Raw genomic sequence first — 12214 nt, 5'->3', positions numbered from 1 at the left:
CAAGCCTAAAGCAAAGATGTGTGGAGGTAAATTTAACACAGAGGTGATATGTTCAGTCTCTGGGGAGAGAGATAGAAATGATGGTTGTCATTTTCACCTTATCTCCTTTGACAGAGAAAAGGTTCAGCAATTATGGTCCAATGGAGAAAAAAAAAAAAAAGAAAGAAAAAAAAGAAGAAACTATAATTTAAAAACCAGACAAAAAGAAGAGGAAAAAAAGCACCTCAGTGCATTTTCTTCTAATGATATAAATTTCAATTAACTGAATTGATAAATTAAGCTATAAAGCAATGCAAACATGCAGAAGAAAAATTCAAATAATTTTTTTCTTCATGCTTCCAATTCTTTATAGTACATTACATCCGTTAATGGCAATTTGTATAATTTGTGTAATGACATAAATTGCCATAAACTCTCACAGTGAAATGTTGTAAAAATGATAAATCAGGGATAAAGTATGGAGCACCAGGTTCATAGCTGCTGTAAATTCCATTAATGATATTTCAGGTTCTCCAGTTTATACCTGCTCAAACCCTACTCCTACCCCACAGCCCAAATGTGGTCAGGGAGGGACAGGGAAAAGAGATGTGAATGGTAGGTAGCATTACAAGGAATCAAAGGCAAATATGAGTAAGTTGTCCAAAATGGAAAAGACATGACAAGAAAGTGTGGTCTGGTGATCGGGCAGGGACTGTGTCCTTTGTTCTCAGTGTCTGACACACACACCCATTGCTGGTGTGACCCTGGTCCTCTGTGACAGGGAGAGACATTTCTTTTTGCTCTGGCTGGAGTTTCACACATCCAGCAGAGACCTGGTTTTATGCTTTCCACTGACACCTCCTTATGTGTTGAGTGTGCTGCTGATCAGAAGGATGCACTGCGCCAAATCAGCTTTTTCTGGTGTCTCTTTGAGTATTTACACCAACCCTCAAAGGAGCATCATTCTTTCAAATCAGCACATCCAGCCTAAGGGTTTGTCCAGGTTTAGAGCGAATTTGGGGAAGAATCCCCCAAAGGAGCTCCGCTGGGAAAAACAGATCCAATCGGCCCCTCCCCACAACTGGGTCCGGGAGGAAAGAATACCTCCTTGAAAAAAGGTGGAAAAAACCTGTTTATTAAACAATAAAACCAAAACAATATCAAACAATTGCCACTCTAAAAGAGATGACAAACTGAGAAAACCCCGTCCTCGGGCTGCAGCTCACTCAGTCTCTGATCAGTCCCTCAGCGCTGGAATTGTCGCAGGCCCGGCCCGGCCCGGTGGGCCACAGCTGCAGCTGCCGGTGCTCTCCTGGGTGTTCAGGCCAGAGCAGTTTCAAGAGGTCCAAAGAAAAGGGAGAAAAACAGTCAGGGAACTTCTTTGCCTCAGCTAGCTAACACTAACTAAAAAGCAACAGAAGAGCTCTGTCCCGCTGTCTGTCTGCAGACAACACAGTCAGGAGCAGGAATGTGGAGGAGTGAGTGCAGTGTCTGAAAACAAACTGTGTGCTTCTTCTCTCCCCCCTTCACTCTCTGTAACGCTCTTAAAGGTGCAAAACTTATTATTCAACATAAACAGAATGAGACAATTTGGGATAAAAGCATCATATAGTCAACCCAGGACAGGGCTCCATCTTCTGAGCCTTTAAAATCTGTCTCCATTTTTAGACGCAGCAAGACCGAGGGACTGGTTTGTAGCCAACATCTCGGCTCATTGTTATTGTGTTGCCAGGTCTGCTGGGGTGTGCTCTGCCCAGGAAATTCCTCAGCCAAGGTGGATTTGGGTATCCTGGTCATGCCATTTGGGCATCCTGGTGCTTGGCACTGTCTGATACCAAAATGCACCTCTACACAATACCAACAGTGACACTCTGTCATAGGTGTGATGGGCAGAGTATGTACAGTCATTCTCAATGTACTTTTAGCAAAAAAAAATGTTGCATTTGGATCCATGGAAGGAAGGAATGGAACACTCCACTTTTGCACTCTCTAAAAGTGGCCATTAACAGTGATTAAGTGTCCAAGCAATTGTGTATTCATCTGTGGACCTGCACTTAAATTACAATCTGGCCATACTGACTATTCTGAGATTGAGTGACTTTTCATTCAGTTATGATACATCTGTTGTGGGGTTTTTTTATCACTATCCTTTCCTTGTTGTGGACAAAGTGGAAAGACCTTGCAAGGATATTATAATAACTCCGTGTGGTCTCTAGACCATCACAAAACTGTGGCTGAACTGTGCTCAAAGCACTGAGTAAATATCAACCAGGAAAGTGAGCTTGTAGCATTTTCTAAAAGGGCCAAAATATAATGAAAGTGACAAAAATAAGGTAAAAAAAAATAAAATCTTCAGGATGCAGGCTAAGGTAACTCCTCAAGACTGAGAGCCCTCATCTTACCGAGTGATGTTTGCACATTCTGGGTTCTACTTTCTGAAACCCCAAGAATTTGTAATTTATTCAGGTAGTACCAATTCCAGTTGAAATCATAACTCCATGATCAAATGTTGGGAGAGATATAATTGTTTTTTTGTCTTAATTGGTTTATATGGTTTAAAAAATAAATCTCCTTTATATATATGATTTTTCTCCATTTCATAAGCACCCATGACAAGTATCAAGACACATTTTTCTGGAGCCTTGGATTATTTCCCAATGAATTGTGAGTTACCACATTGGGGTGGCCAAAGAAGTGAATGTTTCAGAGTATTCCTCCACACTGACTGAAAGGAGAGGACTGTCATGGCTACAGAAATTTACATCTCAATAACTTCTGTGGCTCAGGATTTCAAAGAATTTCAGCTGTACAAATTAATTCAGGCTCACAAACCCCATTGATTCAAGGCCTCTTGGTTTTCTTTACATGGAGATCTAGCATCCATCAAATGAAGATTTTTATCCTCATCCCTGTTCTTGAGCAGGAGGAACGAAGGTAAAGCCAAAACTGGCAAAGCTGACAGGGAATTTTACTGAGCACTGACTTCTCTCTTTCCATCAAGGCCTCGTTACAAAGGTAGGTGGGATTATGGAAATTGAAACCTTTCAGTGGAAAGATTGTTTTTAAGGTAATGTCTTCCAAGAAGCTGTTTTCAGGCTAGGAAAAAAAGAGCTTCAAAGCAGGGATTTATGTCTTGAGCTCTTAGATGATTGGAGAATGCCCTAAATGTGCAAATACTGATAATGCAGCCAAAGCAATATTCTGATTTGTCACAAATAACTTTGGAAAGAATGGATTCTTAGTCTAAAGTAGGATCATGATAAAACTTTAGTTGTGATAGAATATACAATTTGTAGACACAGATAGAGTCACAAGCCACAGCAAAAATTAGTTAACAGTCAAAATAAACCAGAAATAATAATAATAATAACAATAATAATAATAATAATGGTAGTAGTAGTAGTAGTAGTAAAGAATCATAGAACATCCTGAGTTGCTAGAGACCCACAAGCAACATTGAAGTCCAACTCCTGACACTTCAAGGACTACTCCAAGTATGACATGATGTGCCTGATAATATATAGAAAAATAAACCAAAGGAGATCAGGGAAGGCAATTCAATCTGAACACAAATTATTTCATATTTTGAATATAATATTTGTTTAAATGAAAACATATATTTAGATTAATATATATATTTAGATCAATAATATAAATGAAATTAAATAAACCCATCCCCTCATTTTTACAGAACCCACAAATAATGTGGTTTTGGGCCCTTTCCTTTCTGTTTTTTGACTAAGAAAGATATGAAAGTAAATTGTAAAGAACAATCCCCCATATCAGGTGTTGATTCCCACAGTGAGAAAACAGCAAGGGAGGCAGGTACTGACTTTGAGAAAACTGGAAAGTTGAGATAAAATGCAGAGATGTGTTTATAACCATTAAAACAAGTGCTTGAAGGCAAATATAGAGAGACTAAAGGTGGCTGTGCTTTGGGATGCTAGCACAAAACTTATTTGTTCTAGTAGTTCAGAGATGATCCAGTTTCTGCTATTATAAAAGATAATTAGGAAAAACTGTCAAGTCTGCAGATTAATCCTGCATACATCTGCCTGGAGTTTGCTTTGAAACCTTTTGGATCTAGAAAGACAATCTTGTGTAATTAGCTGAGGCCACTATAATCCATAAAAACATCTGATCACATTGATTTTCAGTCAATCAGGCTCTATCTGTCAACAGCAATTCCAGAGATCATACAAGAGGTCTTACAAGTACACAACTTAGCTCTCTAAGGTCATTTAAACTTTTCTCTGGCTTTTAAACTCAAAATAATTTTTTAGTCACCAGCTGCCAAATGTTCCAAACAAAATGAAAAAGTAATAAAAAGAAACCAAACAAAAAACCTAAGCATATATATCTCTCTTTATGTATACAAATGTAAATATATAGACATATAGATGAGATATTTTAATATCTATGCATATTACCACAGATGTTCTTGAGAATTAACCTGTACATGTGGACTCTTTTTGTTTTATTAGAGAGCATTTTGTTGATTTTACAGAACAGAGGAAACCGAGAGTTTGATTAAACTCCCATTCTGCCTTCAGTTGTGATGCATACTGCAAAATCACAGGGCAACAAAAACTAGTAGTGCCACTAATACAGTGTGTAAATCCTCATGGAGAAGGAAATCCTCAAGGAGAAGGAAATCCTTGAGGAGGAGGAAATCCATTTCAAACCCTTTTGGGCCTACATTATATGTCTTCCCCTGTTAAAGACCAGTTAATAAGGGACTGAAAGCATAAACTTTGTTTTCCAGGTTCTGTGATCTTCTCAGAGGCCCCATCCCATGGTTTTTATCATCTGGTAACTTGCTGTGTTATTTATTATTCTGGATGTTGGAGAAACATGAACAATGGAGGAAAGTCGTCATCAAGTTGTCACATGGGTTTCTACCAAGATTGCTCTTTATGCCACCTAAGTTTAGCCATCTGAAAATTGGTCTCTAGCCTAAACTAGTCATAAACACTGTCCTTATAGAGAAAACAAATATGAGCTTCAGAGACAAACTCAACCCAGATGATTTTTTGATGGGTGTTTGTGTAGGGTGAATCATTCTCTAATTCACCCCATCCAATGCTGTTAAAGTTAGGATTAAACCCCATCTTAATACTTAAATTTGGCTAAATTAAATCCCAGGCTTAGTGATACAAATCTGACAGTGAAGAGTTACCTAGAACAGAAACAGGAAAGATTGAGGATCCTGAAAATAAGGAAATTTTCTTTGTACAATGCTGAAACATATCCCATTTTATTTTTCACCAAAACACGTGACCTCTATAAATCAAATACTTTTAGATCAACATGCACGTGACATAAAAACAACTATTATCATCCAACCTCCAGGCAGTCTTTTCAGTGAGATGTGGAAAGAACCTGACAATATTCTGGCCAAAGATCATGGCATTTACAGGTAGATTTCAGTTTTGCAGAAATTGCATTATCTGTAATTTTTGTTCATAAAATTCTCAGTTACTTCAACTGGCCAGAGACCTCTTTCGAATGTCTAAAAATATACAGATTGGGTGAAAAAATAGAGGATACCAGGTGTCATATACCACATTTATGAGACAATGCTAAGTCCTGTAAAATATTTAACATTTTCCAGTAAAACTGAGGTATAAAGATTTAGTTCCTCAGGGAGTCCAAAAAAAAAACTTTTCCTCTGTGAAGTGGTATAGAAAAAAAGGGTAATGTTCTTGAGAATCTCTAAATAAATGTCATAAAGGAGCAACACTCTGTAATTTCTGTGTTCTGCTTATGCAATGAAGTTTCATAACCTTGAATATTCTGCTCAGAATGAAGATCTTAAATTAAAATGATCAGCATCTTCAGCAACCTTAAGACTCAGCACTAAGCTTGGCTGATAGAAGGTTTTTCTGAGGGATAAACTTGATGGGAGTTGTTTAGAAGAAGCACTTTTTTGTCTGAACTGTAGCTTTCCTAAGGCTTGGAACTGGTGAAGTCAGTAAAAAATGAATTGATAAAGAACTGAAAGTCCTGTATGGCTTAAAGCACTAATTTTGAGTAAAAATTGAGATGAAGTGAGTAAGGGGCTATGAATCATGATTCTGGTAGTCTGGTCTTTTTGCAAGCAACTTGTTTTGTAGATTTGAGGAAGATCTTTGACTTTTCTGTGACATAGCTTGTGGCTCATATATAACATTAAATTGGTCTCCTTCATGACTGGAAGGGAATGATTTTCGTTCCAGAGGGAAAGACAAATCTAACGATACAGAATTTTTTGGTCTTGCTGAAAACACAGAACTCCTGTATCTGGGGGGTTAGTTTCTTTTTCATCCCTGTGGATAAAGGTACTTGACTAAAATCTCCACTAGCTCAAATATTGCTCAGTGTTCCTTACCCTAAAGCATAAACTTATGTACACTCCATCCTCTAGACCCAAAATCATGGGAAAAATCCTCCCTTTTCTTCCTACACTTTACTGAAGCCACAAATGCTGCAGCTTTAGAAGCAATTTTCTTTCTCTCTGCAAAATGTTAATTTCTCTCTAAATTCTTCTGTACAGTCTTCCTCCCTCTCTTTATCTCATCTTCTCTGTTTCATATGGTCCCTCATGTAAATTCCTCTAAAAAAATTGAAAGTTTGTGGTGAAAGACTGAGAAAGAGACTTCTATGCTACAATTTCCATCAAAACCAATTTTGACGCATGCTGAACAATTGACTTTTGACTCAATCATTAATCTACACTGGGACACTTCACACACAAAGAACCATCTTTCTGTACAAGAGAAATCCCAAATCATCTGCGCTGCCAAAGTTCCTTCAACTCATCTTAAGATAGCGAAGGTTCCAGCAGAGGGAAGAATGCTTCTTCCACATGATAACATTTTTTTTTATTAAAATTGGGTTTATTAGGAGGAGCTTTTTTTCAAAACTGCTTGATTTCCTAAGCCCAAAGAAGAATAAATATGGAATATGTGCATATGTGAACACAAACAACCAAGAAACACTCACACAACCAGACAGCTCCCAAATTATATGTTTGCTTAACGACATGCATGACAGAGCCGTGTGGCTTACCCAGGGCTTGAAAAGACTGTGAGACCTGAGTAACATACTGTGTGACAGCAGAACAGAGCCCTGAGTGTTTAATTCAATATGAAAGTAATTATATTAAAGAAGGCATTAAATGCATGTTTGAATCAGGTTTGTGAAGGATTTGGGGTAAGTTTGCCTTTGTAAAAGGCTGCTTGATTCATTGAAATCAGAACTCTGTCTTGCCCTTGATTTGTTCCTTTTACTGTTTTAGACTTCCATAATTTTTTTACACTGTTTGGATGACATGGGCTACTCAGGGCTATCACCATGGTTAACCATAAACTAGGCTACAGAAAAGAAAATCTGGGGTTTTGTTTGTTGCTTTGGTTTGGGTTTTGGTGTGTTTCTTTTGCTGTTGTTCCTGGTTTTCGTTTTGACTTAGAAAGATCAAACTATGGTATGATGGGACTGAATGAGCCTGTGAAAATTTGAGCCTTGAAGCCCTTTCATTTTACACGGCTCTTTGTTTATTTTGTTTTAAGCAAACAGTCTGGCACTGAAAGCTTTAGGATTTACCTCAAATTAGGAATTTTAAATATCAGTGCAGAACCATGGGTTCAATTTCTTTAGGAAAATTATGTCATATTGGCGAAAACTGAGAGTTTATATAAACATGCAAGGGCCCTTCTATGGCTTGAGCTAAAGAATTCTGTTGTAATACTTGACAGATAGCAAAAACATATCCAGTGGAAAATGCAAAAGCACCTCAACACGTGGCAAAGGTCAGGAGATGGAGAGAAAGCAGTCACCATCCAGTGCCATAACTACCCATTCTAATAATCATTAGAATGACACTTAATGGCACTAATAATCAGTGCCATTTTTTTCCCTTAAGGAGATGCAGAGAAAGCAGAGAGAAAACCAAGTAGAGAATGGAGATAACTACTTTTTCAGCTTTTGCTGAACTAACAATTTCACAGATAAGTGATATGCAGTAACTTTTACCCGTCTTTGTGGGAAATATGAACATCTGCAGGAGGAGAGTAAAGAACAATTCTGTCTGTACTGAATGTACTGAATATGGCCCACACACAAAGTCAAAAGGTTACTGAACTTGCTTGGTTCAGGAAAATAACAGGTCTGCATTAAATCTGATTGTGAGGAAGTAAATTGGGTCTGCCTGTAGGCAAATACGGAGACACATGGAAAGGGGAAGGAACTCTTCCTTCTACATCAGGAGCACATACAATCATTGTCATCACTCTTGGAATTGTGTTGTTTTGCCCAATAATGACTTGCTTTTTAGGAGAAACTTTGCTACTTACACTCCATCTGCCAAAGCTTTGTACGTGGGGAGGAACAAGAATAAAAACGTTATTAAATGAGTGAAGGAGAAGAAAATCTATATGAGAAAGGGCTTGCCACTTGTGTATTACATGGGTTCTATAAAATTAATTCATCTAGTCTCCAGCTAGGGCCTTGGTTAAGAAGTCCATAGGACTAGTTTAACAGACTAATATTGGCAACAAAACTGGCTTATCTTCTGCCTTTCCAAGCATGTAATTTTTGGTGCTTTACTAGAGGCCTATGGACTTTTAAGGGAATAACACAGAACCACTTTGTGTCAGCTGGGGAGTCCTGTGGAGTTTAGAAAATAGGGCAATGTTACCCCAATACTCAAATACTGCCTATTTAATCGTTGTTACATATCTATATAATCTATATTTATATACATGCATACACATATATATATATATATACACACTTATATATGTGTATATATATGCACAAAGTGGTAGTCAAATTTGGGAATTTATATCCAGATAAAGACACCAGAAGTGCTTTTCAACCACTTCCAATGAAACAATACTTTCCCTGACTATTTTTAAATGGCAGTAAGTCTTGGGTCTGACTTTAAAAGTGTTGCATGGGAATGGTGTCTCAGCAGCTTCTACTCAAAATTGCAAATGCTGCTCATATTGTGACGATTGCAGAGAATGCAGAGAATGTTCTATCAATATCTCTGCAGCTCTAGAGCCAAACTGCTGCCAAACTAACTGCTAATTATGATCCAAGCTTACATGGCTCAGATCAGAAAGATGTTGAGGAATTCGCCAAAACTGATGGAAATTAAACACATAACCCAGCAGAGTCTGACATGGCTGTCTGTGTTGTAGAATTGTATAATGACTGTAGAAGCTCCAATGTCCATTGCTAATTGCTAAATGGTAGATTTTGGAATGTAGCCTATGTACAAATATAAATAGTGAATGATGAATTGTTTGGAATATATTTCTCATTTTGCCCAGATTAATGCAATGGCAAAACCAAAACTAAGTTGAGAGTACTAAGAGTAGGAAAGCTGTCCCTTCTTTTACTCCAACAGATCAAGAGTGCAATTCTGCCCAATACAATACTGATATAAAGTCAGCGCTGAAGGGAAAGAATCAAGTCCTAAAAATGAAGTGACAGCAAGCTGCAGTGAAGGGAGCAAAATCAAGGAGGCAGAATATTTATCACCTGCCTGTTAAGTTAACTGTAGCAGAAGAATGGCTCTATAAAGGGCTTTATCACAAATACTTACAGAGCCCCATTAATTATCTAAATATCACACAATCTTTAATACTTTAAAGCCCACAAAATCTGGAGGAGAAAACCTTATCACTCCATTGAGACCTGAGAAACTGAGGCAAAGGCAAAGGCACTTCAGAATATACCAGAAAAGATTAAACTGAAGTCTCCCAAGTCCTAGAAGTGTATCCTAAGTAAGTCATATTCTTTAGTCACTGACTGTTGGACTTGGGGCCTGGATGTAAATTTTTGTAAAATCATATAATAATTTAGGTGGGAAAATGCTTTGAGGATAAAGTCCAATTGTTGATACAGCACTGTCAAACTCACTACCAAACCATGTCTTTAAGTGCCACACATGTGTTTGAAACACTTCCAGAAATGGTGATTCCAATGCTGCCCTGGGCAGCCTATTCCGCTGACTGGTAAATCTCTTAGTGAACAAATTTCTCCTATTATCCAATCAAAATTCCTGCACATGAAAAGTGAGGCCTTTTCCTCTCATCCTGTCCCTGTTCCCTGGCAGCAGAGCCTGACCCCCCCCTCCTGTCAGGGAGTTGTGCAGAGCCAGAAGGTCCCTCCTCCGCTCCAGACTGAGCCCCCCCAGCTCCCTCAGCTCTCCTCATATTATGCTCTAAAAAATTTCCCTGCTGTGTTGTCCTTCATTGTCCACGATCCAGCACCTGTGAGCCTTTCTTGTCATTAGGGACCTAAAAACGAGCACAGGATTCGAGGTGTGGCTTCACAAGCGTTCAGCACACGACGGACAGCCGCTGCCCTGCTCCTGCTGGCCACATTATTGCTGACACAAGCCAGGCTGGCCTTCTTGCCCATCTGAGCACAGATTGGCTCATGTTCAGCTGCTCTAACCAGCACCCCCAGGTCCTTTACCACCTGTATTTTTCCAGCCTCTGGTGTTGCATGGCATTGTTGTGAGGCCAGGACTAAACCAGTGGATTATACAGACACATACAGACATAACACAACATTCATTGCCTTGACCAGGATGCAGTGGGGTTTCCAAATTCTTTAGTTGACAAAGATTTGCTCATGGGTAGCTTTAAGGTTCCCTGATTGACTTAACATGAGTGGCATGCAAAATTTCCTCGGAGACTACTCCACCAGTTCCCAGTCTCCATTAACTCTGCCTTCCCCTTCTTTCCCTTCAATAAAAAGGAAAAAAAAAATAGTAAAATGGAATAGACAAAAAAAAAAAAAGGGCCTTTAATTCCTTTTCCCACTGTGTGACCTTGCAGAGTTGTAGGAGTTAAATGGAGCACAGTTTGGGAACATCCATTGTTCTAATCACAGCTGCTCCAATACCATATTGTCAGTGAAATGGAAAAGAAATTAGCAGCTCATTTTGTGCGACGTGAACTTTCTCTCTCGCTCTCCTGCTTGATGAGAACACTCTCTTTGATAAATCAGCCATCATACCTTATTGCCATGCAGAGACTGGAAGTAAAAAAAATGTCAACAACATTTTTTCCCTGAGTCTTCTGGAAGCAATCAAGTTTCACTGCGGCAAAGGTAATGCTTAATTTTCCATCGTCGTGGGGTTTTTTTTCTTTTTTTTTTTTGGCACATAGAAAGTTAACAGAGGACATATCTTTTAAAGCTACAGAAATTGATTGGACTTGCAGCAGACGAGACGTCGGCAATGAATGAGATAAAGAGCGGATTCGGCACATTATTGCAAGAGAGGTTCCCATCGGTGCGTACCATCCACCAACTTGTGCACAGACTTCAATTAGCAGTTAAGGATGTGTTGAAATATGTTGCAGGAATTAGTCATTTCGAAGCCTTGGTAGGGAAACTAAATTATGTAGTGTTTTCAGTCAGCCAAAAAAAAAAAAAAAAAGGAAAAAAAAAAAAGGGAAAAACCATGAGGAGGAAAGAAGAAAGAAGGGAAACTCAGCAAGAAGTAGCTGGGTGGGCATATGTGGTATCATTGAAGCGACTAAGGAGCAAGCCAGTAGTCAAGATGTGCTGAGTAGCCTGCATTTCCAAGACAGTAAAGGCTATTTTAAGGTCATAGAAATAACTGCCTAAACACTTCTCATCTCCAAGAAACACTATAGAGAAAAAACCCATCATTTTCTCAAACAAAGAGGGTGGGGTTCTTTTTAGATACAAGCAGCATGTTGGAAATTTACATTCTTTAAAAAGTGGTTTTTTTCCCATGGAACATACCTTATGCCGTCACCACTCTGGTTACTCATTGTGTTGCATTGTATTTACTCACTAATTAGCTGTACAACTGAAGAATGTTCATTCACAAAAAAGAAGAAAGCTCTAGAACGAACTGAAATTTTCTTTAAGGGTTTTTTCCCACTGTTCAAAATAAAACTAAATTAAAAGTATTTTCTGTATATACATATGGTAGATTTAGAGAAAAGTCTTTTTTCTTGCATTATAAAAGCTGATATGATAGATTCTTGCACTGAAAAATGTTCTTCAAGTATATGTGGGTGAGCTTTATTGTTTGGTTTAGTTTTGCTGGGTTTTTTTTTTTCCCCAGGGTGAAAGGAGGATCAGGGTCAAATTATCAGTAGAGCTTGATTTGTTTCCTCTTTATTAAGTTCTATTTACTTTTCCACAAAAAAGTTCACCCAAGCTACACACTCATAGATGCCTAGGACAAAAAATCCAAAAG

Source organism: Melospiza georgiana, chromosome Z (assembly GCF_028018845.1).
Source record: "Melospiza georgiana isolate bMelGeo1 chromosome Z, bMelGeo1.pri, whole genome shotgun sequence".
Taxonomy (NCBI): Eukaryota; Metazoa; Chordata; class Aves; order Passeriformes; family Passerellidae; genus Melospiza; species Melospiza georgiana.
This window is presented reverse-complemented; position numbering follows the sequence as displayed.